The 27,356-nt window shown below is 36.7% G+C and overlaps 1 protein-coding gene across 10 annotated transcripts in view; it reads left to right on the forward strand.

The window, feature by feature from the left end:
* The first annotated feature begins 6,079 nt into the window (after window positions 1-6,079).
* CCSER1 (coiled-coil serine rich protein 1) overlaps window positions 6,080-27,356 on the forward strand; it is a 1,459,661-nt gene continuing 1,438,384 nt past the window's right edge. For 3 of the 10 annotated variants that reach the window (XM_054484477.2, XM_054484476.1, XM_054484479.1), the window contains exon 1: window positions 6,104-6,523. The gene's annotated coding sequence lies outside the window, so the exon portion shown is untranslated. Of the gene's footprint in view, window positions 6,524-27,356 lie in introns of all 10 variants that reach the window. The other 7 variants (XM_063663910.1, XM_054484478.1, XM_054484475.2 and 4 more) reach the window with 4 other exon arrangements.

Here is a 27,356-nt window from a genome sequence, read left to right on the forward strand (position 1 = left end):
AGAAACTATAAAACTATTATTCACCCAGATATAAAATGCAGGCAGTTTTTCTATTACAGAGTTAAGTGTATGATTTTGGCTTTTTTTTCTAGAAAATGAATAAAATTCAATATTGTTTTTATTTACAGAATATCATGATAAATAAATATAAAAAGCAATAACATTAGTCCTTAAGATGATCTAGACTGCATAAATATCTACAAATTATTCCTCTTCATCTTCTATACTTGATTGATTAAAAATAATTGAATCTCACGACTAAGTGAACCAGACATAAGGAAACCACACTTCAATTCATGAAAGCATATGCATTCATTTCTAAAGTTAAAATTTTGGTTGAATAATGTATAGATTTGTCAAAATAAAAATGACTTCCATTTTATATAACGTCATAAGCCCAGAATTTCACAATTATAAGAGAAGCTTTATATAAATGACAAAAACTAGGAAATGCATTTTTCACATTTTAATTACAATTCACATGTCTGTATCTCCTGCTGTGATGTTTTGTTAAAAAGAGATCTCATTTGTGAAACTGCCAGTATAGAAAGTGACAGATGGTAAGACCAGTTTCCAACCTGCTATAGTACTGGTTTAATATGGTTTAGATTATTTTATTAGCATTGTTTACTTTTATTATATATCTAAGTAGTACCAGAATACTATTACAGTTTGTTTCATTTCTTCTATGGTTATAACTATATCTATTTATATGATTTATATACCTTGATTTAGTTTTAGTTTCAGATTTTATCAATATATTATTTTTAGGTATGGTTTAACTGATGTTTCATGTTAAAATGTGTCAAGTCCTCTTCATTTTGATAAAATGCCTAAAACCCACATAGATACTTAGGGACAATCATAATAGAAAAACTCAAAAGCCCAATTAAAAGAAAATCACTTTGATTATATAACCCATAGCCATCAAGAAATTAATCAATTAATTGGGTTAACTTTTTAAAATATTACAATCAGAAAAAATAGTACAACAGTTCCCTCTTATCCACAGTTTTACTTTCTGCTGTTTCAGCTACCTGAGGAATGTTGCAGTCCAAAAACACTAAACGGAAAATTCCAAAAATAAACAATTCATAAGTTTTAAATTGTGTGCCATTTTGAGTAATGTGATAAAATCTCAGTCCTTCCCACTCCATACGCCGGGATGTGAGTCATCCCTTTGTCCAGTATATCCAGCTGTACATACTACCTGCTTGTTAGTCATTTAGTAGCCCTCTTGGTTATCAGAGCAGACACGCACACACACACACACACACACACACACACAAATATGTATGTGTGTGTGTATGTATGTGTATATATAAATGTTTTTATTCCTTGTGTGTGTATGTGTGTGTGTGTGTGAGATATTATCTATGATTTCAGACATTCACTGGGGTCTTTGAACATATCCCCCAAGGATACAAGAGAACTACTGTATTCAAACATAAAAAAGCATTCCATGTGAAAGCATGAATCCTGAAGTTATTTTCCCAAAGACCTGATTAGTCACATTTGGAAATAGAAAAGTGGCTCATGCCTGTAATCCCAGCACTTTGGGAGGCTGAGGGTGGAGGATCCCTTGAGCCCAGGAGTTTGAGACCAGCCTGGGCAACATGGTGAGACTCTGCTTCAAACAAAACAATTAATTAATTAAAAAAAAAAGAGAAATAAAGATGTGAAAATTATATAAAAGTTTCTAATGGTGAAACTGTTTATAAAATTTTTTGTTTTATGTTAATAAACATTATTTTAACTCAGTTTTCCTCCCTTAATAAACAGAGAGCCTTAAATTCAGAGAACATTAGTGTTAGCTCTTGCCTCCTTTCACCACATTTCACCACTTAAATGTGAAAAATGCATTTCCTAGTTTTTGTCATTTATATAAAGCTACTCTTATATTGTGAAATTCTGGGCTCATGACGTTATGTAAAATGGAAATCATTTTTATTTTGACAAATCTATACACTATTCAAAATTTTTTCAGCTCCCTAAACTGGGTAGTCTTCCTGGAAATTCAGGATTACTTCAGTTGCTGGGTAAGAGATGCCTCTCCATGTCCTCTATTATCCATCCTCTTAGCCCATAAAATGGGCTTAGAATTACATCATTTGGTAAATCTGGGACATGATAGCCAAGATGCATGGATAGAGGCTTACATTCACCTTTATAGTCTTGCTCCCAAGTCTGTCCTACAGCGTGAATCCTAGGTGTCTTGTGGAGTTTCCTGACTAAAGACACCTCATGCAGTGAGTGTTTTGACCCAGTCACCTGAGTTTAGCTTCTGCCTAGATTTCCACATGAATAGATCTTGCTGTCCTGCCACTGGGCAGAATTTCCACAGCCAAAAGACAATTTACCAAGTATAGTCACCACTATCAGATATCTGAAGAATAATTCTATTTAAAGTCTTATCTACTGAGCCTTGTGTACCTGGAAACTTGCCCAGTTAAGAGTTTTCTACATTAAGATTGAGTTTTTCTGTGCTCTCTGGACCTAGAACTGCAGCTGAGTCCATCTGCATGTCTCCTATCTCACACTTTCTCATCAGTCCTTGTCTTGAACTAAGTGCCAGTTTTAGCCTTGATGTCAAGTAACTAGTCCTGTTGCTGTAAGGTACTAATGATGCCACTTTCATATTACAAAAGTCATCACAGAAGGATAATTTACCTCTTAGTAATATGAAAGAAATCCAGAATGCAAATACCATATGCATAATATTTTCTTGAATTTTTGTATTCCATTAGGCTAAAACAACTGGGGGAAATGATCTTCATATATTTTTTCATAATGATTGGCTAATCACGATAGAGTATCAGGTAAATCAAAGAAACATAAAATAGCTTGGAAATAACATAAGAGATGCAATTTAAAAATGTTTAATGACACTCCATCTACAAACATTGTTTTACAAATGTATTAAAGTTAATTCTCTTTCTAAAATGTCTTAGACTAGTAATAGGGTTGGGGAAAAAAAAATCTCCCTTTCCTTCCCTGGGCTCTAATTTTACTTTTTAGGTATGACTACTGAGGAATTTCTAATTTGGCTCATCACTTCAGTGGGAATTCAGTGCACATAAGGGGCACATATGTAATTGGCAACCTAATTTTTCTGCTTTCATCAAATGGTGCAATGCCAAATCTTCACTGAACTTGCCAGTTAAATGCACTTGGGAACCAAACCGCAGCAAGCATACATGAGATGAAAATGAACAAATTGGAAAGAGTCATTAACTTTTTCTGTTTTCCTATCACAACAAAAATTGTATCATTGAAAGTGTTGCAAAGTGGGGAATTCTACTTGAAACATTAAACAATCTTAAAACAGAATAATTCATTTACTTAACTTCTAAAATGTGGTTCATTATAATTTATAAATGGTGTTTCTAGTGCAGATTTTTTTCAACAAAAATACAAAATCATTAAAATGAATAAACTTTTCAGGAGTATGTTTTAAGTTATATGTTTCACATGTCTCTCCGGTCTAGTGCATATAAATTCTAGCCTTTATTTGGAAAGAAAAATTGTCAGAAAATTAAGCAAGAAATGTTGGCTTCCTGTAATACCTTAATGAATAAAGGCAATTGGCAGATTTTCATGGTTCTCAGTAATTATGAATGGAACTGAGAGTGTAAAAATTACAATCAGTTGTGGTTACCAAAAATGCCCTTGAAATATCTGGTCTAATATATAATTTTGAAGTATGCGATATAGAGTCATAATCAAATTATTGTTATTAATGACAATTAGAGAACCAGGACATTGAAAACACCACAAACTTGCTGAATATGATTGAGTACCATCCTTTTAGGAGGACATAACCTTTTAAAATGTCTGTTTACAGCTCTCAAACCACCTATGTATTCACTAGATGCAAATGTTCAGTAATATCTCCTCTACAAAATTTCCTTTTACAATGACACCAGGTTTCTTTCAGAAAGGACTGTGTAGGAAAGTTTTCTTTTTCCATTTATCAGTTCAAGTATGTTAAGACTTTTTAAATCGTTGACTAGCCCTAAAAAATATTAACATTTAATAAATCGCTCTTGCATTGTAATAAGAAGGCTGGAGGTAGAAGAAAAGTGCCAAAGGATTGTAGGTCAGCTTATTTCATAAACAAAAGCTCTAAGGAAAGTCCTGAGATTTTTAAGTAAGCCAGGCCTTCTGAATGGGACGTGATATGGACAGTAGAATAAGACAGGTTGAGTTCCATTGACATTACTTTCTCTTTGTATGATCTTAGATTATCTACACACACTTCCAAAATTTAACTTTCCTGGTCTGTAAAATTGAGGAAATAATAATAGCTGTCCCATAGGGCACAATGTCAATCCCAATATATGCTTTGTTAGTCCATTCATTTTTCCAATGCTTAATCAAAGAAGCTTTAATGGCCTATATCCTTATATTATTGATATATTCACGCACCTGTCCCAACTTGCTGTCCTTTCCAATATCACTTTGTTTTTATCACACTCCTTAATATCTCTTCTTTGTTAGGTCTTGATCACATGCTTAAATCATTTTTAATGTTTGCTAAACTCTGTATGAGAGATTGAAGAATTACGAGACATGAACATCAATGTGAAAGGGTAAAATATATGGAGAATATATAAGGTACCAGCATATGACAAAACCCTAAAGATGTACAATGGTCACAAGCCATGGAAGAAGATATGACAACTGAATTGTCAACCTTGCCGCCTCCTCCGTAGTCTCCTAAATCTTATCTTCTTTTTGTCTAATTTATGAAAAATGTTTCCTACAGTTGTCTCCCAAAAGCAGAGTTGTCCCCATGCTGTAATATACATTGACCACTCAGATTCATTTAAAAAATACATCTTGCTTTTATTCCCAATATAACCACATTTCAGAAGTTAGATCATAGCCAGTTAGATTACACAGAGCGCGCGCACGCGCGCGCGCAAACACAAACACAGCTTGAAAAAAGTGTAGATCACTTGATTTCTGGAAGTTGTTTCTCAGTACCTCAGTGCACCTGATCACAACATCTCGTAATCTGGGCAGGAGGTAAGGGAGGTGATGTTAGGCGTACAAACTTAATATTGGGGATGCATTTTCTACCTAGAAATAGTCCTACATTCTACCAGAATGGGTTAAAAACAGATACGCGCGCGCACGCGCGCGCGCACACACACACACACACACACACACACACACACACACACACAGAATTAAATGCACTACATTTGCTGTATTGCCTGCTAAAGGCATAAACATACTGGAGTGGAGATAAAGAAGGGGATGGATGGGAAAGAGTTCAGTACTCAGTGTAAACCTGAAAGGAAATGAGGCAGTGCAAAGGGAGAGAGGATCAGGGAAAAGAAATTATGTAGACAACAGAACCATGCATCAAAAGTCTTTTCGATCTCTTAACTGGCAAATTTTCTCCAGGGGACCATCAGTCAAATGATGTCAAATTGAGCTGGTTCTCTTGTAATGCCTGTATTGTGTAGGGCCTTCCTTGTAGGAACACAAGTTCTACTCTCACACACAGTCGCAGTGCTTCCATTATCTTACAGAATTGATTGCTGCAAATGGTTCCTGGGAGGTGTGACCTGCTTAAAGGAAAGAAGCTAGGTTTCTTTTCTTGTTACTGAGGAAGGAAGACACTTGTCAGGATGTGAATTGTGTGGGTGAGAAGGAAAAGCGGAGAAAGAATCTGGTAATTCCTTCCCTTACAGGAGGAAGAGAAAGAAGATAACATCGGAACCTTGGAGAGGAGAAATACAGTGCATTTATTTCCAGCATCCCCGCAGTCACTTCACGTCTCTTGAGACTTCCCTTATTCTCTAGTCTTGACCTGCCCATGCGCTTGAACTCCACGCAAGCACGAGGATGGACTGGGGGAAAAGGCCAGGTCAGCGCGGTGGGATACTGCTTCCCCTAAAATGAAAACTCAGCAGCGGGCCAGCAGTGGGTGTGCGCGCGTGGATGCCAGAGGATGTGTGCGTGGAAGCCGGCGGACGCAGTGGGCCGGGCGCCGCCCTCCAAGCCGCCCCGCCCAGCCCACCCCACTCCCCCTTCTATAAAGGCCGCGCTGGGGCCCGCCCTCCTCACAGCCCTGGAGCGCGGCCTGCCGGGGAGGTCGATCTCGTGCTCCTCACACAGTCACACTCCGCGCACTCACACACTTGGAAGCGCCTCCCCACGTCCCTCCCCTGCCCTCCTCTTGCTCTGCTCTTCTCTCCCTCACCACAAATAGTCGCCGACCTACTGCCAATCCGCCTCTCTCTGCCTCTCTCTCTCTCTCTCTCAACATGACTGACTGGGAAGCGGTGGCTCGGGCAGAGCAGCTCTGCTGGCGCAGGCAGGAGGAGCAGGAAGATTATTAAATAACGCAGCTCGACTCTGTGCAACTGGGAGTGGAGAGAAGGAGCCCAACAGCCGAGAAGGGGAGGGAGGGCAGAGGAGGGGGACCAGGAAGGACACCCCCGTGCCCCGAAGACATAAATCCCTGAGTGCCCGGGAGGAGCCTTAACAAGCGCACGGAGCCCTCAAGGTAGTAACGCCCCTGGTGCCTCAGCGCTCAGCGGGTCGCGCGTCGCGTCGCCGCTGTGCGGGGCCGGCCGCAGGCGGACGCTGGGATGACCGCTCGGCAGGTGACCGCGCCGTGTCGGGGCCGCCCGGGAGCAGAGCGCGCCCAGGCCCGGAGCGCCGGCCGCGGGCCCGGCGTGCTCGGCGCAGAGACCTGGCCTTGCGGGCGGGGTGGGAAGGAGGCGGGCTGGCTCGCTCACCACCGGCCCGCGACTCCTTGTGCGCTGCGTGGCCATTTCCTCCTCCACACTGCTGCGTGGTTTGCTGCCTGCGGCCGCGGCGGCCGCTCCAGGGCGATGCGGAGGGCTGGCCAAGGAGGCAAGAGTTGGCGCAGGCTTCGGGTCGCTCCCCTTCCTCGCCACTCACGTCCCGCAGGTAGAGGCGACCGGCCAGCGCTGGCGCCCCGGGCTGCGGGTGCTGAGGCGGGGACGGCGGCGAAGAGGGGGAAAGGGAGGAGGGGGCGGGGAGCCACGGGCTCCCCGAGGAACCGCAGTGCCGGGCCGGGACCGCCTCTTGCCTCCGCCTGCTTGTCCTCTGGCGCCGGTTTCCTGGATTGGAAGCAAGACCCTGCCCAGAGGCAGCAGTAACGGCAGCGACTTAGATTGAACGACTTGCTTTGTGGTGGAGCGTCAAGGGCCCCAGGTTGTGTGTGTGTGTGTGTGTGTGTGTGTGTGTGTGTTCTCGCTGCGGACTAACCAGTGGGTTGGTTCACCTGAGCAAAAAGTCAGCCGTAAGCTGAAACCGCATGTGGCCCCCTGGCCCCTTCGACTTTTGGCTTGTGTCCCAGGGACTCGTACACACGGTGCCAGCAAGGGGTAAGGGTGACAGAGGGATTTGTGAATGGTGCTTCTGCGTGCGTGGAGGCTGAGCCTTGCTGATGTAAAGGAGGAGGTATCCAGAGTGAGAAGAAAGGCTATTTATGGCAAAGAGTTGTGAAATTTCTTGGGGTTTCCTTTTAGTGTATCCTGAACTGCTCTCTTTCTCTCTCTCTCTCTCCTCTCTCTGCCTCAGAATTAGAAGCAATTGTGCTTCCCCTTCCTCTCGTGGGACATGGAATATGAAATGAAGTAAAAAAAACTCATATTTTTACAGATAGAAAAAAATACTTCTTAGAAGTTAGAGATTCTTTGCCCTTTAATGTTTTTATGTCCTCTTCTCCACCCCTCTTACCTTTTCAGGCAGTCAGTAGGACTTACAAGTCAGAAAATACCTACTTGGTTTCAACAGCTTTCATTTCTGAAATCTTTACAGTTGAATACCTTCCTATTGAAATGTGACACACATCCTCCCTTCTCTGCCCCTTAAGGACTATTAAAAATAATGTGTACACGTTTAACGTAAAGCTGGTTTTATTAAAAGCCTTAGGGAGAACGGAGAAGAGGACACCTAGGTGGGGGTCAGTTATCACTGATTCCTTCAAAACTAGTTATTAAGGGAAGACCTAAAATACTGTTAATCTAGGCTATAACATAATTTGTTTTGGTTTCTCTTTCTGTTTGCTTTATAACAGGTACATGTTCCAGATACGTAACTTGAAACTTAAGGATGACTTGGGACAGTGCCTGTCACGGTGCTTATAAAATGAATGTTTTCTCTTAAAAGTAGCAACCTGTACTTTTATAGAACTGTGACTGCGTTTAGTAGTAGGACAGTATCCTTAATATTGCAAACTGAAATATCTCTAAAAGCCTGCCAACACAATGTTTTTCAAATATTGAAATTCCATGTTGTAACCACCCTTTCAATAGTTTCACAGAGAAAAAGAGAAGTTGGTCAACCTATTGTCAGTGATTTGTCTTCATCTAAATTAATTAATTATTTTGATCAAAACAAACCAACTGTTGTTTGTATTGTTTTATTGCTTTCCTTAACAGTCCTGTTCTTTGAAAAACAAAGCAGAGTTAAGGATTTGATATTTTGATTTTGTTAGATTTATATTACTTTGAAATACATTTTCAACACGGAAGCATGTGCAGCTTTAAATATTAGGTTAGAACTCAGATGGAGAACCCCACTCTGAGGGTTATTACCTCAACTATCCCAAACTATTTGAACATAGATATAATAGGGAATTTAAAAATGTAATTGATGAACTGTATTACTGCAATCATTAAAAGTCCGATTTATGAGTATTTTGTTTTTTGACATCAAGAGAATCAGCAACTGTTTATTATTTTAAAGATAACTTATTTATACCACAGAATGTTAATTTAGATAAAACAAAGTAGAAAATGAAAAATTTGTTACATTTTTACAATAATAGTTATTCAACCCTTTATTGCATTTTATTACTCATCATAATGCTCATAATAAAGGGCCTGACGTTTGCAAAGTACTACTGTCCAGGCAATGGGGAGGAACAGGAGATTCCTTGTTCCCTGTCCTTCAGGAACTTACTTGCCATGTGGGAGGAATCTGATGCTCATGCTTGAGCGTAGAGTTAACAACCCGTAACAGTAAGAGATTACATGTCTAATGAGTACTACAGGAGTTCAGAGCATGACAATAACATTTCATACTGGATTTTGTTTGAGAATGCTTTGGGGGTAGGTAAGACTTGTTTGATCTTGATGTTAAAGGATAAGTAGGATTAGTACATTGTGGATAAGAAAAATATAAGGTATAAGATGCAAGTCTCCTGGAATAATAGAAAAGAACATATAAGGGAAGATAAGTTTGTTTTGACATAAATTAAGACATTGCTGGATATTTTGCAGAGTGCAGGTTGAGTCTGTTATGGATGTACATCCTTCTACACATTCTATTCTTTTTTTTTTCGTTTGTTTCTGAGATGGATTTTTGCTCTGTCACCCAGGCTGGATTTCAGTGGCGCTATCTCGGCTCACTGCAACCTCAGCCTCTCGGGTTCAAGTGATTCTTCTGCCTCAGCCTCCCAAGTAGTTGGGACTACAGGTGCATGCCACCCTGCCCAGCTAAATTTTGAATTTCTAGTAGAGATGGGGTTTTGCCATGTTGGCTAGGCTGGTCTCGAACTCCTGACCTCGTGATCAACCCGCCTGGGCCTCCCAAAATGCTGGGATTACAGGCGTGAGCCACTGCGCCCTGCCCACATTCTATTCTTGAAGTTCATTGTTAATATTTACACATTTAAAAAGACAAATCTTTAACTTTATATTGTCTTTTTGTTTGTTTGTTTTTTGAGACGGAGTTTCGCTCTTGTCGCCCAGGCTGGAGTGCAGGGGCGCAATCTCGGCTCACTGCAACCTCCGCCTCCTAGGTTCAAGCGATTCTCCTCCCGCAGCTCCCTGAGTAGCTGGGATTACAGGCACGCTCCACCACACCCAGCTAATTTTTGTATTTACTTTAGCAGAGATGGGGTTTCACCATGTTGGCCAGGCTGATCTCCAACTCCTGACCTCAGTTGATCCACCGTCCTTGGCCTCCCGAAATGCTGGGATAACACGCGTGAGCTACCACGCCTGGCTTATATTGCCTTTTAATAGACAATATGTACTTGTATTACTACAAGTGCAATAGAGTTCTTGTAGAGAATATGTACTTTAAATATTTAAATATATCCACATCTCACTAATGTGTTGAGTAAAAGTGGCACACGTGCAACCTCTTTATAGTGAGGTGTTTTCGGTATTTCCCTAAGCAAATCTTTTTAGGTTTGCTCTAAAGAAGTGTGATGATGTGTAAAAGAAAAACAGTATTAATAGTGAGCATCTATTGAATATTTAACATTTTATTCTTCATATAAAATATGTTGTCTATTAAATAATATATTTTATATAATATTTTATTTTAAACTTCTTAGATTTATTGAATCTATTAGATTAGATTTTATTTAGAGTTATTGTATGCAGCCACATAATGGTTAATCTATCCCTATATTATTTGCCATAAATATAGAGCTGTGATACGGAGCTCGTAGTGAACGTTTTAGAATTTTAGCAACAATTTTATGGCTATTTTAACTATCTTCTGATAAATAAATTGTATTAACAATAACACCATGACCTGTCTCTATTCTAAACTTAGTTGTTTTTTTCTTTGTGTATATAGGTTGATTTTAGACAAACTGCTTAAAATGCATTTCTTCATTTCAAGAATAAAAGGGAAACATCTGAGCTGACTTTGAGCCTGTCTATTCAATATGACACCCCAGAAGTATGTTTTGGTGACAGTAAAGAAATTGCACAAATATTAGACATGAGTTTCAATAAATAACCAAATGGAATTACTTTCAGATTAGTTGAATTAAAATATTTTCATATATATATTTTGTTGACAGTGAATAGATAAGAGTTATTACAAAAGTGAAAGCCTGTTTAATCACCAATTTTATATTCATGCACGAATGGAATGATTCCCCATGTAGTTAGGGTACAAACTAGCCTATCTGTTAATTGGTACCTTTTGAATTTGGTTTTGGACTGTGTGTCACAGGTGTATCATTTCAATAATGTAATCTCGTCCACTGTATGACTGACAGCTTCTGCATGATTTCCCTATTGGACAGTGACAAAATCTGTTTGCTTTATAGTGAGTACATACGCTTCTATCAGCAATATTATCTTCCCTGTGCAAGAGTGTCAGTTAACAATAAAACATGAAGTCTGAGGTGGGAGAAGCAGTGAAAAAAGATGGGGAGATTGAGGAGAAAACACTAACAAAAGAAACGTGTTTTACTATGAAGCTTAAACTGAATATTAAAATGTAAAGCTGACTATTCTAAACTGCAGTACATTACCAAGATATTGTTATCAGTCTACTTTAAACAACCATATTGTATTTTAAGTTGTTTCCATGCAGGCTAAATTTTTTTAAAAGGTGTTTGTTGGAAATGTTTACTGAGGTGTTTGATATATTACAAATTGTTAAAAGATTTCTGCTCAGATCATTAACTAATGAAGTTTTTGCCAAATTCCTGGCCCTATACAGAATAACTTAAAGCACAGCTTTTGGTTTTGCATCATTTACACTGCACTAACTCTTTGAAAATATTAATTAAAGTTAAACTTGATTAAAATTTTTGAATTTTTAAACTGTGCTTTGATACTAAATACAGTCCAAAGGACTTTTATAAAGAAACAGTGTATTATCTAGTGACAATTCTTAACCTAGAGTAGTGGTTTTCAAAATGTGGTCTCCCAAGCAGCAATAGCAGCAAGTATAAACTTGTTAAAATGCCTTTTCTGGAGCCCCACCACAGACTGACTGATTCAGAATCTCTGGGGTTGGGTTCTCTATGTGATTCTTATGCAATCTAGAATTTGAAAGCCACTGACCTAGAGTATTTTAGAGTAAAAACTGAAGGCTGTGTCTTTCTTCTGTTTTATAAATAAGTACTTCTCTCAGCTGGTAGTAAACTAAGGTTCAGATATTCAGTTTTGGAAAATATTACATTGTCCATCAAAAGATTTTCATCTTAACTATGTTTTCTGACCAAATTTTTAATGAGTTCCCATTGCTTGTGCAAGAATTTGCTGTTGATTGGGGAGGGAATACATGAAAATTTAACTGGATAGCAATGACCGTAGGCTGGACCTTACTGGTAGGTAGTTACAATACAAAGGGTATGCACAATACAAAAGTTGACCAATTTCTGTTTAGTTTTGTTGACTCTCATGTGATATTTTTGGTTTTGGCATATAGTAAGCACCTTTCTCTGGATAAGATTATAGCTGTTTTAGCTGTACAATAATAATGTCACACATGTGAAATATTCTAAGTCTCACTGCTGAAATAAATTTTGGACCATAGCTCCACGTCTTTCAAGGTTAAATATAATGTGTTCACATCCTGTATCTCCTTTATACCACTGTTTCTCTCCCTTTCCACCAAACCCTTGCTTCTCTATTTCAATCATCACTTCCCTAAGGATACCTTTCTTGGCCTTGTTTTCTACATCGTTGCCCTGTTATATATAGTTTTGCATTATGTTCCTCTTCCTTGTGGTACTTTTGGCATTTTAAATTTTACCTGTTTTGTGTGATTGGTTCAGTATTGCTTCATCAGTGTTAGCAATGTCCAGCACATAGTAGATGCCTGATAAATAGTGCCTAAAAGAATATATGAATAAATAACTGAACTTCTGTGCCTTCATTCTGAGGATGTTTTATTTTTTCCAAAGAAAGAAACCTTAAGAAATATTAAAAATAAGGGGAGTCGTAGAATTTTTGCAAACATAGGTATTTCCTATTTTGCAAATTATGAAATATTATTTTATTAACAACAATAGCAATGACTGTAATGTGCTGGACACTTCTTACATGATATACACTTTATAATGTTATGTCATGTCATTCTAACATTGTAAAGTTAGTTTGATGCATATATTAGAGATGAGGAAACCGAGTCTCTGTTCTGTGGTCTGCTAAACTGTATAGACCAAACTTTGATTTTTATAATTATAATGATGCAAAAATTATGAAACTCATAAACAGAGAAACTCTGAAGGAGTATATATCCTCTTTCTTCCTAATTTAACCAAGGGCCCAGCAGCAATATCTGTGTATTACCTGTCCTTTTGCCACCATCTTGAATGATGCTGCCATTGCTTCTTGGGTCATTGCTTCAGTGACCCAAGGAGGACTTGGAGATGGAGGACCTGCAAGGCTGGTACTCCCATCTTCTTATTGCTATTTTCAGTAGGAATATTGTGCACTCTCAGTGCCATTCAACCACAGTTCTCTTACTCTGTTTAGTCAGAATCACTCAACTCTTTAATGAAAATTTAAGATGTAACCAAGTATAATTTTGTGAATGTGTGCGTTCATGCAGAGAAAGTTCAGACATTAGATACTCCACTTCATATTTGAAGTTATGCAGCTTATCTTCTGGAAAGGTTCATGCAGAGCTTTGAGCATGTTGCTTAAGAAAAGTTGAGCTTATGCACAAGTTATAAGTCTAGCTTTCCTTCCATGAAAAGGAAATATGTTCACTGCTGCTATCAGATTTAATTTAGTTTCTTTTAACTTTTATTCTTCAGTTCATCTATTTAACTGTGGATTTAATCAGTGTTCACATGTTCGTAGCAAAGGATATATTTAAAGGCTGATTTCATAGAAGTAAATGGGCAGAAAGTTGAATTTGGTTATTTTGAAGCTCTCTTCAAGACTATACAAAGTTATATATATTTTATAATGTGTTTAAATCAGTCAAAACCATGAATAAAACTAGATGAATAATATCAAGGGTTAAAAATTTTTTAAACTAATTTTTCACATATGGCTTATTTTGCAGCTTTTGTCAAAATCTATTTCTGTTACTGGAAGAATTAACTCTAACTTGAGCCTTAGCCATGCTCCTGATTCAGAAGCATTCTTTCTATATAATGAAAAAATTAACTGATTTCTAGCGTAACATTTTGTGACTTAACATTAAGCAGCCTTTGATACTCAACTCTAACATTACAACGTATTTCTAGTAATTAGGCTTACTTCTATAACTGAAACTGATTTCTCGCTTAGTATTTTCCCCTGCATCTTGATAAATTACCCAATCTCACTATTCCTCCTAGCATTTGAGCAAGGCCCCCCTTTAAAAAAAAAAAAAGACTGGGATCCTGCCTCTGAAACAACCTCATTTCCTGAGACATTTTATCTGCCAGCAGACACCAGAAAACACAACACTTTCCTGGACCTCCAAACATTGCTAGCTCTTAGAAGTATGCTTCATTTCAATACTCACTCTTGGATTTCCATGATGCCAGCTACTTCTGGCATATTGCCTTGCTCCTGCGTACTTAGACTGGTTAGACTTTTTCTAAGTATTTACAGCTGTGCCTCTGGAGTGCTTTCTAAACTACAGTGCAGTTGTAGTACCAGTTTAGGACCATCATCAGACTGCCTCATTTTGCTGAATGTAACCTTTCCTTACCTGGCTGTGCCCCACTAGAAAGATAGTCATGCATCATCATTGACAATAAATATTTTATAAATGTTTATTATAGAGTTGAAGTCCATCAGTTTCAAAAATCATGCACCTCTTATTGATATAATCTTACAGTATAAATTACCAATAACTTACAGTGTTTACTGAACAGCATAATCCACAATAAATGAAATACTTGCAATTCTATATCTTATTTGGTGTCCAAATGTGATATGTGTGTACAAATATATGCACAATGTGCATATGAATTCTTTAGGGTTTGCCTGTTTCTCTTTTTCTAGTCACCTAAGTTCATGATGATATGACTCTTCTGCATTCTCCTTCATAACCTTATTTGTATCTTATGTGTTTAGAATGTAGAACAATTGACGAAATTTATTCCACACAGTAAGGTTTCTTTTCTAATTTCTCCAATTCATTAGTGAAATTTAGTACTGCTCCTGTACTCAAGGAGTGTTTGTTAGCTGGGTGTGGTGGAGCACTCTTGTAGGTCCTAGCTACTTGGGAGGCTGAGGTGGGAGGATTGCATGAGCCTAGGAGTTCGAGGCTGCAGTGTGCTATGATCACACCATGCATTCCAGCTTGGGAAACAGCAAGACCCTGTCTCTAAAAAAGAAAAAGGTGAAAAAAGAAGTGTTTGCTTAGCTAAGTGTACTACTCTAATTCAGCCTTTATGGGGGTATCAGTGATATGCCATTCTTATTAAAAAAATTCAGACTCAGTTGTTGTATTTATGTACCTATTCAATGAAATTAGCTCTTTCTTGGAAGTAAATATTATGAATCTGTTAATGAATGTTTATTGTGTGTGTGTTTTGCAATAGCAGCAAATAATGTATCACAAACCTATGTCATGTTTACAAATAAAAGCCAACCAAACATGAATTAGAGGTATGGCAAAAATAAATGGCTAACTTTCTAGGCACGTATCCCTTTAGAGAACTGTTTTTGTTTGTCTGTTTAGTTTTGTTTATTTTATAGATATAGAAAGGACCAAAACATTAAGTCTGAATATATAAAATGGATTGTGAGTGCTTCTTGATAATAGACAATATTCTTCAAGACATTTAGGAAAAGCTTGAAGTGAGAAAACCATGCATATATCCCAGAAACATCAGGTGAGAAGTTAGGAAAAGGAGGAAAATACTAGCTCTAAACAAGACCCAAATTCATTGTTATAAATATAAATTAAGAATAACTTATTTCAGGTAAAGTTTCAATATATTTTAGAGATAACAAAACCCCACTGAGTTTGTACAATAAGATTCTTAAATTTTCAAAGGAATGTTACCTAGTGCATGGATGGCTCAAGAATAATTATTGACTTTTTCAGTTATTAATATTGTATTCGTGTATAATTGACCAAGGAATATTAAAAGTATTCATTAATAAATGAGCTCCATAAAAGTCAGAATGTGACTCCCATAATGTAAATCTTAAAAATTAAAGTACAGATTACTAAACTGGGCCATTAAATGAAACATTACAAATTTGTACACAGGTATATAAACTTTTAGAAACATTATGACTAAAATTGTTTCTGAGAGGTATTCCTTACAGGGTACTTCAAAGTGTAAATATGGGGGAATTGGGGACATAGGTTCGTTATCAACAACAATTCAGTTTCTGATAGGAGGAAGGGTCCTGAAATGGGAAGTTGTACGTTGATTATAGGGACAATATTGTATGAATTCTAGCCTGGCTTGAAACACAAAGGGGATAAAGACCCCAGAGTGCTAACTATCCAGTGAGGAGAAGGAAGGTATTGCCTCCCAGGATATTTCTGAGGAGAGTCAGATTCATTGGATGGTGATATAGAAAGTACCCAGCCTCAGAGGCCTGGTTCAGGAAATAAATGGATGAGATATTTTAAAAGCTAAAGAATTATAATTTGAGTACAAAACAGATTAGTAAATTTGAAGTTCTGGAGATTCTCTAATCTCAATTCCAATCTGCCAGCTGTCAGTCTGCACAGTCACCTTTGACGCAGAGGAGCTATCCAGGGTACTAGATCTTGCTGACCTCTCTTGCAAAAATGCAAAATATGCTGTTTTTGTTTACGTTAATCATAGAGTCTGCTGTTGCAGATGCTACGTTACTTAACAGCAATTACTAACCTTCCATCATTTGGCTTATTCTAGTGGGCCCTTCAAAGTTCCTTTCAAAAGTAAACTCATGGAAGCCCATCTCGATTCCACGTAAGAAGCATATTCTGGGTTCCAGTAATATTCTGTGTATATTAGTATCAAATCTCCATTGAAAGTATCATAATTCACTGCTTGTTTGTACTTCATGCTCAGTAGATGGTGAGCTCTATGAGGGCAGGGTTTTTTTTTTAATTTTATTCTCTTTCCCCACGAGCTGGTCTAAACCAGAGATGTGAAGATACTCAGTATGCAAGTGAGAAATGGATGAATAAATGCACTACTACTTAAGAGTGACGTGGATTTCTTTTTTAAATTTTTTTTTTTTTTGAGACAAAGTCTTGCCCTGTCATGTAGGCCAGGGTGTAGTGGCACGGTCATATCTCAATACAGCCTCAAACTCCTGGGATCAAGTGATCCTCTCACTTATGCCTCCCGAGTAGCTGGGATTACAGGTGTGCCCCACTACACCCAACTGAGAGTGACATGAATTTTGTCGGCATTATGTGAACTACTTCCAGTGCTAACCACTGTTGTGAATCCTACCCTAGGCTCACTTTGAACACTGCCCTCCCTGGCTATTTCATAGACTGAAAATTTGTTCTTAATTTGGAGCTGAATAGCCAACACTGGCTAAAAGTCTTAAAGTAAATGAAAGGACTGGAGGAATGGTGGCACCTAAACTACATGCAATAGGGGTTAGTGAAGTCTAGGGAAGCAAGAAGCAGTGGCACAGGCTAATTTGGAGAATGGAGATCAAAGGAGAGTCGGTTTTGTCACTTCCTGAAATCAAAATCCCGAACACCTACTCCATGTTCACTTTTTTTTTTTTAATTATTTTACTTTCAGTTCTAGGGTACGTGTGCACAAGGTGCAGGTTTGTTACGTATGTGTACATGTGCCATATTGGTGTGCGGCACCCGTTAACTCCATGTTCACTTTTTAAGGCCTTTGGAATATGGCATTTTCTTCCACTTTATACAGCCCAGATTCACATTTTGAAATGTTGACAAATCTGAGGTCATGTGAGGCTGCCAGAATTCTTTCATTCAGTAAACAAATGTTACTAGGCCCTATGCATGTATCACTTAATGAAACCCAGTATGTTTCCTGTCCCCATATAATCGATGGTCCTTGTTGAGAACAGAAGTTGTTAGACTTTTTTTTTTTTTTATCTGTTTCTTCTAGTAGCTACATTAGTGACATCCTAGCTTGCTACACAGAGTAAGTGTGCTTGTTTCCAGATCTCCACCCTGCCTCCTCACATCATTGCCCTAAGTTTCCAATGTGGCAAAAAGGGACTAAGTCATCATAGAGAAACTCTTATTTACATAAAAGATATCTGTCACTAGTGTGGTATTGATCTGCTGGTCAGTTTTGCATGATGTTGATAAATTATGTGCCTGTATGTATCTTCCCTTATAGGGATATTTTCCGAACAGTTTAGGTTCCATGGTTTCTATTTTGGTCAGAAATTCCCTGTATTCCAAGTGCATAAGCCATAGAAAATAGCTGTGTGACCTTTAGATGGAGTATATTTTCACTTTATAGTTCTAACTTTCATGTTTTTGAAGTATATATACTATCTATCCTTCAGGTCATATGTTCCTGTTTCCTGTTTTATTTTATTTTATTTTTTTCACGTATTGCCAACAGTAATGTTTCAATTATGAAGTAGAAAAAGAAAAGCTGTATTTCTTGGTAATTTTTTTCCTTGAGAACACAGTTATGTAACTCAGAGAAATAATGTGGATTCAGAATAACAGGTGTAAAAGTATGAAAATGAGGCTTGGTGCAGTGGCTCATGCCTGTAATCCTAGCACTTTGGGAGGCAGATGCGGGCGGATCACCTTAGGTCAGGAGTTTGAGACCAGCCGGGACAACATGATGAACCCTGTCTCTACTAAACAAACAAACAAACAAAAATTAGCCAGGTGTGGTGGCAGGTACTTGTAATCTCAGCTACTCGGGAGGCTGAGGCAGGAGAATTGCTTGAACCCAGAGGAGGAGGTTACAGTGAGCTGAGATCATGCCACTTGTACTCCAACCTGGGCGACAGAGTGAGACTCCATCTCAAAAGTAAATAAGTAAATAAAAGTATGAAAATGAAAAATGAATAAAGCAAAAGATCTCAGTAATCATCTTGAATAAACTGATTATTTAAAAACCTAAAATTTCTTTGCTAAATATTTACAATTATGTCAAATAATATGGTCATCATTAATTGCATTGATTAAAAGCCACTAAGTATTACTAGAACTGAAAAATACATAATAAAAACTATGTTTAATCTATCTAAAAGAAAAGTTGCCTTAAAACCCTTTCAAAAGTTAGCATGTGTGCGCAAAATTTAGGTGTTTTGTAGTGAAACTTAAGAGAAAGGGATGAATTTTCGCAATCGTGAATCATTTGTGTTGGGTAAATATAGCACTAGGAATCCTCAGTACTCAGTCAAGTTTAGGACTCCTTAGGGACCAGAAGTGATGATTGCCTTTGATTTTAGAGTGCGTTTATAGAAAGATGGGGTCCTGCTGAGATTACATTCTTCTTTGACAAAGGAAAGTAGTGCAGTTCACACTCACATCAAAAACAAATTTTATTGACTTAAAAATTTCTTACTGGAATGTTTTTTGACATGAAGACAAACTTATATCAATCTTTGTTATATGTGTGTATGTACACATGTACACAGGTATGTAGTAATTAATTTCTTATGAAAACTGTCTTGTATAACTTACTTCTAATCAGGTATTTTGGTCTACTTTTCTTTTTTTTTTTTTTTTTTTTTGAGACAGAGTCTTGCTCTGTTGCCAGGCTAGAGTGCTGTGGCGCGATCTCGGCTCACTGTAACCTCCAACTCCCTGGTTCAAGGGATTCTCCTGCCTCTGCCTCCCGAGCAGCTGGGATTACGGGCATGCGCCACCATGCCTGGCTAATTTTTTTGTATTTTTAGTAGAGATGGGGTTTCACTATATTGGCCAGGATGGTCTCGATCTCCTGACCTCATGATCCGCCTGCCTCGGCCTCCCAAAGTGCTGGGATTACAGGAGTGAGCCACCGCGCCCAGCCTTGGTCTACTTTTTTAGAATGAAGGGTTTAGTGTTCTCCAGAGAAACCCAGCAAGATTATCTGTCTGTCTGTCTATCTATCTATCTATCTATATATCTATCTATCGTCTGTCTACCTATTGAAAGACTTATTTTAAGTAATTGGCTTACATGACTGAAATCTGTAGAACTGACTGGAAGGCTGGAAACTCAGGCAGGATTTTTATATTACAGTTTTGAGGCAGAATTCTTTCTTTTCCAGCAAACATCAGTTTTTGTTCTTGATGCCTTCAACTCATTAGATGAGACCCACCCCACATTATCAAGGGTAATCTGCTTTACTTAAATGATTGTACATATTAATCACATCTACAAGATACCTTTACATTAACATCTGGAGCAATGTTTTATCAAACAACTGGGCATTATAGCCCAGCCAAGTTGATACATAAAATTAACTAAAACAAGGGATGAAAGATAATATGTTAAGCTCTTTCTGTTTTACATGATATGTTAGTGTATACATTTTCTTTGGTCAGAGATATTTTAGCATTGGTTAGTTATTGGTATACAAAGAGACAGGTCATCATTTGTTCTTTATCATTTATTTAACATGCAATATGTGCAAGAGACAATGCTATGCAATTGAATAATTTTAAAAAAATGAATGAGAAGACTGTGTCTTTTAAGTTTGTTAACAACTCTAGTGGAAGAACCACAAATGTGTTAGATGACTGACTGGTAAATAAAGTTGCAGAATGAAAATGCACATTTCCAACTTTGCCAATGAAATGTCATTTTACCCATGAGCAATGCCCCCCAAAAACCCCTTATGTCAAGGCTAATATGCCAAGTTATTACACTTGTTAGTTTAAGGATATGTTGTATGTAAAATAGGATCCTGAAAGGTATGCTTGCCCACTGCAGGTCAACTTAATTTGGACAATGTTGACTATGCATACATTTATTTTAGCACATTAATGGGTTTGTACCTGTATTTGACCTTTGCAAAGGTGATTCAATATATGCTCAGAGAGGCGTGACAAGTGGACTGTCATGTTTTATTGATAGTCTTGCTCTTCATGTAGCATAGAGTAATAAACATTTGCTTTACTGGCTCTAAATAGGTATTTTTAATGCCTTCCTATTCCAAAACTACATTGTGTTTCTGTGTTTTTATTCAATGAATATGGATTTGTCTGCCTGGCTTTGGAGGCCCTTTGTGAGCTCACCACACTTTGTTAATCCAAACACAGATCTTCTATTTTGTTAAGGTCATGTAACTTAGAGCACCCTCACACACAAAGCATATGCATTTAATCCTTTCTGTTTATGCAAATCTCAGCTGTCATTACAGGCCTAAGTCCATGAAACCTTCCATGACGACTTTAACCCTCCTGGGGAGTTTCTTTTGCAGCACTCTGAGTTGTGAGCAATACCTACTTGGCACCAGACAATTAAGTACAGTCTGTTCTGCTACAGTGCATTTTTCTGTAGTGGGAATTAGCTCCAACATGATGGGTAAATAGGGGAATTGTGTTAGTAAAATGTGGAAGTTCTTTCATGTGTGTTTTTCCCCAAGCATAATCATATTTAGCCTTGCCAAATAACTACAGCTGAATGCAAAATATAGTAATACAGGCAAATACACAGTACAACAGAGGGATATCGTTTTATTTATTTACCGCGTTTCTTTTTTTTTTTTTTTTTTTTTGTTATGAGTAAGCCACAATTTTAGCTTTGAAAGTGCTTATTGTGTGGTTTTTCTTGATCCCTACAGCCTCTGGTTACCTTCACTTTTTTTTAAAGAGAAAATTTATGTAGTCTCTGTATTATTTCTTTTCTTCATTGAGAATTTTACATGTCCTTTTAGGCATATAGGATTTTTATAAAAATTGTTATGGTTTTGGTTAGAACTTTGTGTTATAAATTGCATAGATTTTAAATGTTTCTGCTACAGTTCTATTTTTTTATTATCCCTGTTATATTTATTGCCCAGTTTTTCAGAATAAAATAACACATATATTGCAATAGCAGGAATTCAGCAAATTTACATGAAATCACTTAATTTTTATTTAATATCCACTATTTGTCACTTCCTAGTGCTAATGTTGGATGTATGAAAAGTGAGGAAGTCTTACTTTTTTGTACACTGGGCTTTCTAAGCAAATATCTGGTATGATGGTGGTTGTAATTCTTGGCTCATTTGAAGGGGAGGAAGACAGACAATGAGAAGTAACTGTGTTACTGCAAACATCAGTTCCAGCAAACATGTTTTTGTTCTTCCCTCTGCCTGGAGTGGTCTCCCATTCCTGCCTTATTAAGCCAATTTCTTCTCAAGCTTCATCTCTCAAGTCAAGCATCATGTCTTCATGCTATTTTAAACTCTCACTACCATGTACCATATACCTTTCTTTCATAGTCTTTAAGGTAGCTGCAATTTCATAAGCATTTGTGAGATTATTTAAATAATATCTTTTTTCTTAGACCATAAACTTCCTGAGAACACAGTTCATGTTTGGTTTTTTCCACCATTGTATTTCTATTTCCTAGCAAGTGCACACATACACACACACACACACACACACACACACACACACACACACAGGGTATTAATATACCATTATAGAATACATCAAGTATTCGGTAAATTTTTGTTGAATGAATGGATTATTGAATAAATTAACTTTTCTTTTTTCTTTATTTTTTAACAACTAAATCTTGAATATGCTTCCTAGAATCAATTATTTTACTTCTCCATTCCTACTTCTTTTTTTTTCTGAGATAGAGTCTTGTTCTGTCACCCAAGCTGGAGTGCAGTGGTGTGATCATAGCTCACTGCAGCCTCGAACTCCCGGGCTCAAGCAATCCTCCCACCTCAGCCTCCCAAGTAGCTGGGACCACAGGCATGTGTCACCACACCCAAGTCATGTTTTGTTGTTGTTATTTATAGAGACAGGGTCTCCTTATGTTACTCAGGTTTGTCTTGAACTCCTGGGCTCAAGCAGTCCTCCCACCTCAGCCTCCCAAAGTGTTGGGATTACAGGCATGAGCCACCAATCCTTGTCCACATCTCCTTTGTCGTCATCACATTTCCTGGTCTGTGTTCCCATTACTTGTAAAGCCACTTCAGCATCCAAACTGTAAGATATCTTTTTAAAAGAGAAAGATATAAATCACTTGTTACTTGTCAGGTTGTTCCATCTACTGCTTTTTTCTCTCAAAACTTGGATTTGTTTCTTGAAATTTCATTTTATTATAATTCACAGCTTTCCTGAACGTGCTCTCATACCTTGCCTGTTCAAATTACAGCTAGGTAATGTTTATATTCTTGCCAGGGAAACTTGATTGTGGAAGGAAAAGTGTACTATTCATTGGATTAATTGTGGATGACATCTTTGCTGTTTCCTGTTAAATATGACATATAGGCAGCTAGATTATTTAAAGTAAAATATCATTAAGTCAAGTACCTGTGGATGATCACCATATAGCTCTTGTAACATTCATCCCACTATGCATGATGAATAATTGTTTCACTGCCACTGCCTTGGATATAAATTATTGAGGTGTTTATGAATGTGGACTCAAATTTACTCAATGCACACAGTAAACAGCTGAGTAAACTCCTGTTTAAGCAGTGAGGGAAAAATGTGATAAAGTAGTGAAATATAGTTAAAACATATCTAGTCATCATTTCAGTCATAAATACTAACTGGATTCTAGATTACCTGGACTATTTAAAGTGTTCCAAGAATACAGTATAATAATCAAATAGGACATTTTGCTTTCTATACATCACAATTACATACAGCGAATTTCAGATATTCAGACTATGTAGTATTTTTATGCATTATGGGAAAATTTTTATGTGAATTATTTTATTCTAATGCTTAGGTTCCTCTTTGTGAGTTCAAATGCCCCATTTATTCATTTTGATTATTGTTTACTTTTTGTATTATCCACTATTAATCTATTATTATGTAATATTCTAAAAACCAACCAAAGAGATCAGCTCATCTAAATTAATTACTGCTGAGTATTATTTCTACAAAATTTTATGACCATTATTATTTTTGTTTTAATAAGCAATCTATTTTCTGGCTACCTATAGTTTAATTTTGATTATAAAAGCATGATGGCCCGTAAACTTCCAGGTATCAAGTATTATGATAAAAAGTCAGAGAATCTATTTCTCTTTGCTTTATAGGTGACATTTGAAATGCTAATTCTATTCTTATGTTACTTTCTACCTTTAAAATATTCTAATCTCATAGGCCTCAATTAGATTTTAAATAAAAATCTCAGAGAAATAGGGTACCTTTTCAATTTAACAAACAAAATACATCATTTTTTATGCATAAGGTAACTCCATGTAAGTGATTGTGGAATGCCACATAATCAAAATAACTCATAAATAATTAAAGAGTCACATTATAACATTAGGAAGTGTAAAAGAAACAATAACTGTACTCCTGCCTGCTTTTTGTGTCATATGTTGCTGCCTTTAAAATAAAATTTCATTGCTGTATCTGTGTGCTTTTCAGTTTCATGCTCTGCATCCATAGTTGGATTTATATTGTCTGTAGGCTTGGGCTGACTCACTGTATTTAACAGTTCAATATCTATTGTGTCAATCGTGATTTTGTTTTTTAGGTTCACATCTGTGTTTATAGGAACTGGCTATAGATGCCTAAACTGTGAGGGAATATGATCTTTATGCAGTCATTGTCTTAAGATAGGTTACAGAGTTTTCATTGTTGTTTTGACTGTATTAACGTTTTCTATCTGTGAAGTGTTTTGTAATCAAAATTCTACTGTTTCTTTTATCATATCTTCATTCTTTGGAGTTTTTAAAATCTGGAGCTAAAATTAAGCATACTTGCCTAATATGTGCAATAAAAACAAAACAATTCAACAGATTATAAAAATTTTAAAAAGGCCAGAATTTTCATATAATGCTGATCTATGCACTCATAGGCATTGTCTTAGGATACCTTTTTTTTCCCTGTGACATTGACAAATAAACGGCTGAAGATTTCTTGAAATAATCTCTGAAGCACTATTATATGGCTTAATAATTGGCATTTGCAGGAAGCTAACTGTTATTATCTCTGAATGAACACTCTTACCTTCCCAAGACTTAAAAAGAAAATAAACTTTAAATGGGAATGTTTCAAAGTGAAATATTCAGCTAAAGTAGTGAAAAAGAACAAGTGAGATAAGTACGGCTCTTTTGATGTGTGATTCTGTAACCTTCTCATTCTTAACATTCTTCTATTTCTGGTCTTTTGAGAAGTGAGCCCCAATTTATATAGCACAGATGTAGAATTTTAATCTACATCTACTGTGCAAGAACAGGAGATCAGAGGAATATTTTAATATGTAAAGTCTCTTTAAATTTTTATGGAGTATAAAATAATACTTTACCCACATTATGCTTGTTCTCATGTTTAAATTTAACAAATGTAAAGGGCATGATCTTTAGATCATCTTTTTCCTCTTAAAATCATCTGTTTTGCAGTGCATATTAATGTCTGAATTAGCCTAGAAAAACAGCTACCATCATTCTAATTACTGGCAGGTTTGGTCCAGCAGCTTGTACTTGGTTCAAAGAGCAGATCACAATAAAGATACACATTAAATAATAAAATAGGGCTGTGAACTTGGAAAATTTAGTTTAGTATTAATAATTTTATTAACTCTTAACTGTTATTGAAATTGGCTTAGTGTAATTTTATATTAGCTAATTTTGATACAATTGGATTATGTTCATAAAATACCTTAATAGTTGGTCATTATTTATACAGAGGATTATATATATCTTAGAACAGCACTTTTGAAAATTTTTCACTAGAAGATGATCAATTTTCCTTAACTTGAAGATGTGGCATTACTTTGACCGGGCTGTTATGTGTTTGAATTTTGTCAAATCAGCATCAATGCTGCTAATAGTTTCTGTAAACACATTAATTATTTCCCTTTGAAGACACTATGATATTCTTTTAAAAGTAATTAACATATAAGATTAAATATTCATTTTTATGATCTCAAGAATTTATGAAGTCAAACCACAATGTTTCTTCTAATTGTCTTCAGGCTATGACTTGTATTTTGATTTATTTATTTATTTATTTACTTAGTTGTTTCATTTATTCAGTGATTTATTTATTTGCTCTTGTATTTATTTATTTTTAATACTTTCTTTAATAACTTAACAGTCATTTAATGCTTTCTATGTGTAGGACACTCTACTGTGTCTTTCTGTGTGTAAGACACTTTAAATTTCTCAAATTTAATGATCTAATTTTATTCTCACAACAACCCTATGGGATAGGTTTTTAATCCCCATTATTGTTTATAAAAATAGAGACACAGAAAACTCATTAACTTGTCAATGATTACATAGTTTGTATGTGGTGAATTAGTTGTTATTTGGGTTTGATTTATATAACTGCTTATTAGGTCAAAAGTATTCCATTATAAATGAGACTTTACAAACCATGAATTATTTCTGGTTTATTAAAATATGCATCTAGTAATTATAGATATAAAAGTAGTATTGGCAATGTTCAAGTACCTTACAGGCTACTCTAGATTAATCTGAAAAGATAATTTTATGAAACGCACAAGTGCTAATTATGCATCAAAGCGAGTAGTATTTGAACAATTCAGGTGTACTAAAAGCAAGAGGCTTATAATCCCGATAATCTTCATGACAAAATTATTTCAGGTTTGAGAATGATATGAATACATCCGTAAATACAAACATTTGAAAACATTTTCACATTTTTATTCTAAAACAGAAATGCCATTATATTGGCTGTACTAATGTGCCCTCAAAAAAAAAGTAAGATTGTGAACATATGCTGTGTAGGTTAGAATGTGATTGTGATCAAGATAATTCATTTGAAGATTATAATTATAACTTAATAATTTTATAAAAGGCCGGGCATGGTGGCTGACTCCTGTAATCCTAGCACTTTGGGAGGCCGAGATGGATAGATCACTTGAGGTCAGGAGTTTGAGACCAGCCTGGCCAACATGGCAAAACCCTGTCTCTACTAAAAATACAAAAATTAGCTAGGCATGGTAATGCATGCCTGTAATCCCAGCTACTTGGGATGCTGAGGCATAAGAATTGCTTGATCCTGGGAGGTGGAGGTTGCAGTGAGCCAAGATTGAGCCACTGCACTCCAGCCTGGGCTATACAGCAATACCCTGTCTCAAAATAGTAATAATAATAATTGTATGTAATTATAATTTAAATTTTATAGTTATAGGCAACCTTTAGGAGTTAAAGAAATTAATGGTTTTTATTTTTTCACTCAAATAAACACATGTGCACAAGAAAAATAATAGTGCTTGTAATTTCTGATAGTTTGTGGATCCACTGGAGTATCCATGAATTTATTTAGAAAAGCCCAGTATTAGTCTCTTGAAAATATTCAATCAGGAAAAAAATTGTATAGTTTTTTTGCATTGTTGGTATACTTGGATTGACAACATTATAAAACAAAAGGCACAAAGAAATGCATATTGGCTAGGATATGGTAGTACAGGGTTGATATAGATGTGATCCTGGTTGTAAAGGGCATCTTGGTTAGAGAGAAGGATCAGAGAGATAGGAATTTACCTACCTGCTATAACAACCAGGAACAAAGCATTCCTCAGAAGTTTGAGTCTGTCATCTTTTTTCCCAAACTCTATCTCATTTGAACCTCACTGGACAATTATTTTGATTTCAG

The sequence above is a fragment of the Pongo pygmaeus genome, chromosome 3 (assembly GCF_028885625.2).
Source record: "Pongo pygmaeus isolate AG05252 chromosome 3, NHGRI_mPonPyg2-v2.0_pri, whole genome shotgun sequence".
Classification (NCBI taxonomy): domain Eukaryota; kingdom Metazoa; phylum Chordata; class Mammalia; order Primates; family Hominidae; genus Pongo; species Pongo pygmaeus.